Raw genomic sequence first — 6,988 nt, 5'->3', positions numbered from 1 at the left:
GCTTCCAGAGGACATGGGTTCAAGTCCCAGTACCCACATGGCGGCCCACAGCCATCTGTAACTCCAGTTCCAGGTGGTTGTACAATCTCTTCTCATCTCCATGGGCACTGCACATAAATGGTGTAGAGGCATTCAGGCAAAACATTCATACATGCAAGTGTTCGCTTTTAATGAAAAGTCTAAAGAGTAGGGTTGGAGTCAGTCACTTTTAGAGGCGGTGGAAGGCTTCTCTAGCCTGAACAAACTTCCTACATACCATCTCATGGATCTGGGATATTTTGTGCAATTGATAATCCCATTACATGGCAACTGTCAATCCCTGTTTATCAATCACCTGAAGCTGGCCATGGGGGAGGAACCATAACAATCAAGTCAACTTTATCAAGTCAAATTCTTGTAGGCAAAAAACCAAACAAACAAACAAAAAACATAAAACCAAAACTCATTCTTTTTATATTCTGATGTGCTGCCTTGACACCTTTGCTTTTTGGCCTGGCTTCCATGGTCCACAGTTATTGTGTGAAAATCCTCCATTCATATGGGTAGCCCCTCTCTCTACTCAGGTTTGTCCTACACTGCCGAGCTTCCAGATAAGTGAACAAGAGAAAAATTTAAAAAAAGCAAAACTGCATTGGGGAGGGGAAAGCTAAGCTAAAGAAGCAGCAAGAGAGTAAACAGCCGAGGCCCGTCATCCTCCCTGAGAGGCCCACTCCCCTTTCTGTCCTTGGCTTGCAGGCAAGGCCTTGGCTGCCTTCCAAAGAAGTCTCTCTCTCTCTTTTTCTCCCTCTCTTGCCTAAGTTACATTCTTCTGTAAGTTGCTACTTATAAAAATTTTTTTAATCAAAGGGAAAAAGAAAATCCTGTGTCACCAAAGCTACAAAAACAAGTGCACACGCTTTGAGAGTGCACAAAATCCAGAAGAAAGCAAGAACTGGGCCGACCTTCTGGTGACCTGGCCAGTGACAACAAATCATGCTTCGGATGAGACCAATTAGGATTGTAACGGTGTCAGTTCAGTACAGTTTGAATACCATCCCAACACATCTTAGAAACGAACAAGTTGATTCTAAAACTTATCTAGGAGACTAAATACATACAGGGCCAAGAAACTTTGAGAGAAAATAATTGAAAACAAAATTCAAGAGACACTAATAGGGGCCTTGCCCTACCAGGCAGCAGAGTGTCCCTCCAAAGTCACAGTGACCAAAGCTGTGATAATAGCAAAGAGATAAACAATAGATCGACAGAACACAGAGCAGAATAATTAGTAACTCAACAGTCCTGGGGGAAGAGCCTGTCCATCTGGAAAAAGCCAAATTACTCTCCTTGCATTCTGCACATGAGGTTCCAGAAATATAAAAGTGCTAAGTGTTTTTTTTAAATAATAGAGAACAAATAGATAAGCAAATAAACAAACCTGAGTGGGATGGCATATCTTTGTAGTCCCAGAATTTAGGAGACTACCACAGAAGGATTTAGAGTTCCTGGCCAGCCTGGGCTACAATAGTGAAGTCTAGTCTTAAAGAAAGAAGAGATGGAGAAAAAAAGGAGACGATAGAAGAAAAGGAAGAGAGAAGAGAAGAGAAGAGAAGAGAAGAGAAGAGAAGAGAAGAGAAGAGAAGAGAAGAGAAGAGAAGAAAGAAAAACAGAAGCTGACTTTTAAGTTTGATGCTTAAAAGTACTTCCCAAAGATTTACCTTAACTGGCCCGGATAGTACAAGGCTGAAATCCCAGCTACTAGAAAGGATGACGGAGAAAGATCACTTTTGGGCCAGCCTAGCCCAACTTAGCAAGAGGGTCTATCTCCAAAATAAAAAGTAGGGAACCTGGAGAGATGGCTCAGTGGTCAAAAACAGTTGTTACTCTCATAGAGGATCCATGGTGAATTGCCACAAGGGCCTGTAACTCCAGTGCCAGAGACTCCAGGGTCCCCCTTCTGGTCCCTGTGGGATCCAAGTACAGAAGTAGTACACAGGCATACATGCAAGCAAAATACCCATATACATAAAATAAAAATAAAATGTTATAAGTACGAGCTGGGCAATGGTGGTGCAAGCCTCTAATCCCAGCACTCGGGAGGCAGAGACAGGAGAATCTCTCGATTCGAGGCCAGCCTGATCTACACAGAGTGTAGTTCCAGGACAGCAAGGGCTACACAGAGAAAGGCTGTCTCAGAAAAGGCATGGCCCACAAAACCTAATAACCTGAGTTTGATGCCCCAGGCCCCACGTGATGGAAGGAAAAAGCAAGCTGACCTCTGACTTCAAGACTCAGCCAACATTGTTAGCATTCCTTATTCCTCCTAGGCTCAGTCCCAGTTACCTGGCAACAGCCAGGTGGGCCTGACTCACAGTAAAAGGGCCTGCTTGGCCCCTCCTCTCTCTCCTGTTTTCTTGCTCTAGCTCTGACCTCTTGCTCCTTCCTCCTCTCTCCCCATTCCCCTCCCCCTCTCTCCACGTGCTCATGGCCATCCTCCACTCCTCTTCTCTCTTCTCTTCTTCTTCTTCTTCTTCTTCTTCTTCTTCTTCTTCTTCTTCTTCTTCTTCTTCTTCTTCTTCTCTCTCTCTCTCTCTCTCTCTCTCTCTCTCTCTCTCTCTCTCTCTCTCTCTCTCTCTCTCTCCTACCGTCTCAACTCCCCTCCCCATGCCCTGAATAAACTATTCTATTCTATACTATTCTATACTATACTAACTATACTATTCTTGTGACTGGTCCCTGGGGAGAGGGGGGAGGGGGATGTGTCAGCACTGAGCCCGCAGAGGTGCCTTCTTCCCCCACACCTGACTGCACATCCACCAAACATATTCCCTCTCTCTATCTTTTTATAAAACACAACAAGCATAGCACACACAGAGACCATACACACAAATATATGTAACTTTTTTAAAAAATTAAGTAAAATAAAAAGTAAAAGTTGAGGTGGGAATGTCAGGAAATATAGCTCAATGCTAAGGTACATGCCTAGCATGATCGAGGCACTAACTTAAATTGTTACTACTTTAAAAAGAAAAACTCAGCCTGGCTTGGTGGTGCATGCCTTTAATCCCAGCACTCGGGAGGCAGAGGCAGACGGATTTCTGAGTTCGAGGCCAGCCTGGTCTACAAAGTGAGCTCCAGGACAGCCAGGGCTATACAGAGAAACCCTGTCTCAAAAAATCAAAAAAAAAGAAAAAGAAAAACTCAGAGCTTTATTAAAAAGATACACACACAGGCTCAGAAAAACAAGTACCATATGTTCTCACATGCAGATCTCAGCCTCAAACAGTTAAATGTTTGTATCCAAGAAGAGCTAAATATGGATAAAGGCCAAGAAACAAGAAAGGGGCCTGCCTGTGTGGCTGAGGGAGAAAAGGAGGCCTTAAGTGAGGAGAGAGAGAAAAAGCAGGAGAGAAGTGGAAATTGTTACAAAAGGCTAAGGCTACAGCAGGCAAGCTGGCCCGGGAGATAGGCCAGAGGCCCCGTACTACTTTGTAAGCTAATGTGAGTTTCCTTGGAAAAACGGAGCTGATTTTTAAAGAGACAAAGATACTGTAGGATAGTAGCAGTGATACATGATTTATTATCATGAATGAAATTGCTTTCTCCAGGAATGCTATGACATCATGCTCTCAACTTGTAAACATGTCTGCCTTTCAGTCCCTGGGAGTAACACACTGCTAAAACCAGAAATGTGTAGCTGGTCCTGCCAAGCACACGACAGAGACTTCACAGCACAGCAGTGGAACTGCAAAGACACATGTCCCTCATGTTCCACCCCCAGGGTACAGGAGGAGAGAGCCACTGTGGGTAGCTCCTTACCTCCCGTGTAAGTTCCCTGGAACAGCCTCTGCAAGCACTTCTAACAAAAAGGATTCGTTTGCAGGCCAAGGGTATCTTCATATCAGAAGGACAAGCCAGGAACAGGAGAACTCAGACCTGAGAGCCTGGTCCAAAGCCTGCTTATTTCTGATACCTGGGAACATGGCTGCCACAGAGGAGTGACGTTCATCCTTACAATGTGTGCTGTTGCCCCGACCTCCCTACTTCTGATACTATAGAAGATCAGACGCCAAAACTTGGGAATTCTAGCAAAAATGAAAATTTCACAGAGGGGTTAGAGGTGGGCAGAGTGAAATTGGGTAATCTACTTGTTTTTATCCACATGGTCTGTGCTTGGGATGGGAAGAGAACCAAAGAAGGAAAATGGAAAGGTGTGAACTGGCTCCCACAAATAGTTTTGGTGAGTGAGTTTGTATTAAGAGAAGTGGGCATGTATGTGTGCACGTGTGTGTGTGTGTGTGTGTGTGTGTGTGTGTGTGTGTGTGTGTGTGTGGTGTGGTGTGGTGTGTAGTACACTCAACTCCAGAATTGGGTGGTGAGAAGTTCTTTTTTTTTTTTTGGTTTTTCTAGACAGTGTTTCTCTGTGCAGTCTTGACTGACCTGGAACTCACTTTGTAGACCAGGCTGGCCTCAAACTCAGAAATCAGTCTGCCTCTGCCTCCCAACTGCTGGAATTAAAGGCATGCACCATCATGCCTGGCCCCCAAGATAATTTGAAAACATTTTCAACTTACTTCATCTGTCCTACAAACACTTGCAGGTAGTTTAAAAAGGGCAATGATCGGTTTAATTCAAGACCCAGAAAGGGAAAGGGAAAATGAAAGCGGTATCACCCCCTCAGACTGGTCTGAAAAGAGACAAAGCTCGAAGGGAGGGGAAACGTGGGTAGAAGCAGCTATGGAGTAGGTCAGAGCGGCTGGAGAAGAACCACAGCTTGTGGGTGCATAGCAGCACTGACTCCAAGAAGTGTGACGCTGGAGAGATAGTTCTGCAGATAAGAGCGCTGGCTGATCTTCCAGAGGACCCAGGTTCAATTCCCAGCACCGACATGGTAGTTTACACCTGTCTACAGCTCCAGTTTCAGATTATACAACATCCTCATGCAGTTCATACATGCCGGCAAAACCCCAGTTCACATAAAATAAAGATGAGTAAGCTTTTTAAAAAATTGAAAAAGTGTTTGCGATGTGTGTGTTCAGTCCTCAGCAGAAGAAGGAAAAAGGAAAAAGGAAAAAGGAAAGGGGAGAGGAGGGGAGGGGAGGGGAGGGGAGGGGAGGGGAGGGGAGGGGAGGGGAGGGGAGGGGAGGGGAGGGGAGGGGAGGGGAGGGGAGGGGAGGGGAGGGGAGGGGAGGGGAGGGGAGGGGAGGGGAGGGGAGGGGAGGGGAGGGGAGGGGAGGCTCGAAGAGTGAGACAGAGTGAGAAGCAAGAAGTGGTTGGTCCACAGCAGAGGGGGAGGCAGCGGGTGAAGAAACACTGAGACATGGGCCAGGGGAAATGGAAACTCTGGGGAAAGGTGACTGTGGGAAGGAAGCAAGTGGGGATTTCCTGGGGGTCTCTAAAGAACAGCCATGAGGATTCTTTTATTCATTTGACTATTCAACATTTTCTCAGCCCTTGACTATGGGCCAGGTCCTATGGGCTAGTATCTGGGTAAATGAAGCACACAAAGGTTTGGCTCTTTTCCTAACATCAGTCCTTACAGTAGAGGAGACTCCGCCATCACTTTACAATACTGTCTTACATTGTTGTTGTTGTTGTTGTTGTTGTTGTTATAATTACCATTGCTGCTGTGTCCATGGCACGACCTTTAGTTACCAAGTTTAAAACAACACCGTAGAGTCTCAAGGTAAAGACCCAAACAAATCTCACTGGGTTAAAATTAGTGAATCAGCAAGTCTGGGTCCTTTATGGAGCCTCTCAGGAGAATTCCTGTCCTTGTATTTTCCAGATTTGAGTGGCCACTTGCTTCGCTGGCCTGGTTCCCTTCCTTCTTCACAGCCAGCAGTGGTTGCTAGAATCTCTCTCACAACACAGCCCGGCTGACCTTGACTCCCCTGCCTCCCTCTCTAACATCCCTGCTGATTACACTGGACCTGCCCGGATGGTCCAGGATGTAATCTCCCTATTTTAAGGTCAGCTGATAAACTGACGAAATTCTATCTGCAATCTTAATTTCTCCTTGCCGCCTGACAACATGTTTACAGCAACTAAGGCTCAGGATGCAGACATCTCCATTTACCACAAACATGAGGCATGTTATAGAGGAGTTAGTGGCTGAGAGACCTGGTTCTGGTCCAAGGCTGCGCATTGAGTATGCGCTGCAGCAATCCCCACCCACCCCCACACCAGCTCCAGAAAGAGATCTAAAAATGAACAAGTTCATAACCATGCTGGATGTGATTATGGGACCAAAGACCCCTTGATGCACTTAAAAACCACAAAAACCTCTCCAGGATGGACGGCAGAGGAGAAAAACCACATCTCAATTACGCACAGCAAGAGATGACCCCGAGGAATGAAAATGACCTGGGGATGAGCACTGCAGTGATGTGCTTGCTAGGAACATGCAAGCCTCAGCGTGCACGTGCACGCATACAGACACACACACACACACACACACACACACACACACACACACATACACACACACACACACACACACACACACACATACACACACACACACACACACATACACACACACACACACACATACACACACACACACACACACACACATACACACACACACACACACACATACACACACACACACATACACACACACACACACATACACACACACACACACACACACTAAATCTAAGAGCAGAAAACATCCTTACGTTGCAGATACCAACAGGACCCTGATTTTTCAAGATACTCCAACAGGTACACCTTATGCCCGGCACACCACTCTTGCAGGCCAGGAGAGTAAAAACCTTTCATTTTGTTTTTGTTTTTGTTTGGTTTGGTTTTGGTTTGTTTTTTGGTTTGTCTTTTGAGGCAGGGCCTATGTCAGGCTAGACTGGAATTTATTACATCATCCAGGCCAGCCTTAAACTCACAAAGATTGGCCTGCCTCTACTTCCTGAAAGTCTATGTTCTATGTTTCTGTTTTTATATAATTTTTATTTTTATTTAATGTGTATTGGTGTTTTACCTGTAT

Source organism: Mus caroli, unplaced genomic scaffold (assembly GCF_978045245.1).
Source record: "Mus caroli unplaced genomic scaffold, Mus_caroli_1 scaffold_1, whole genome shotgun sequence".
Classification (NCBI taxonomy): domain Eukaryota; kingdom Metazoa; phylum Chordata; class Mammalia; order Rodentia; family Muridae; genus Mus; species Mus caroli.
The sequence above is the reverse complement of the archived record's forward strand: the minus strand, read 5'-3'. Positions refer to the sequence as shown.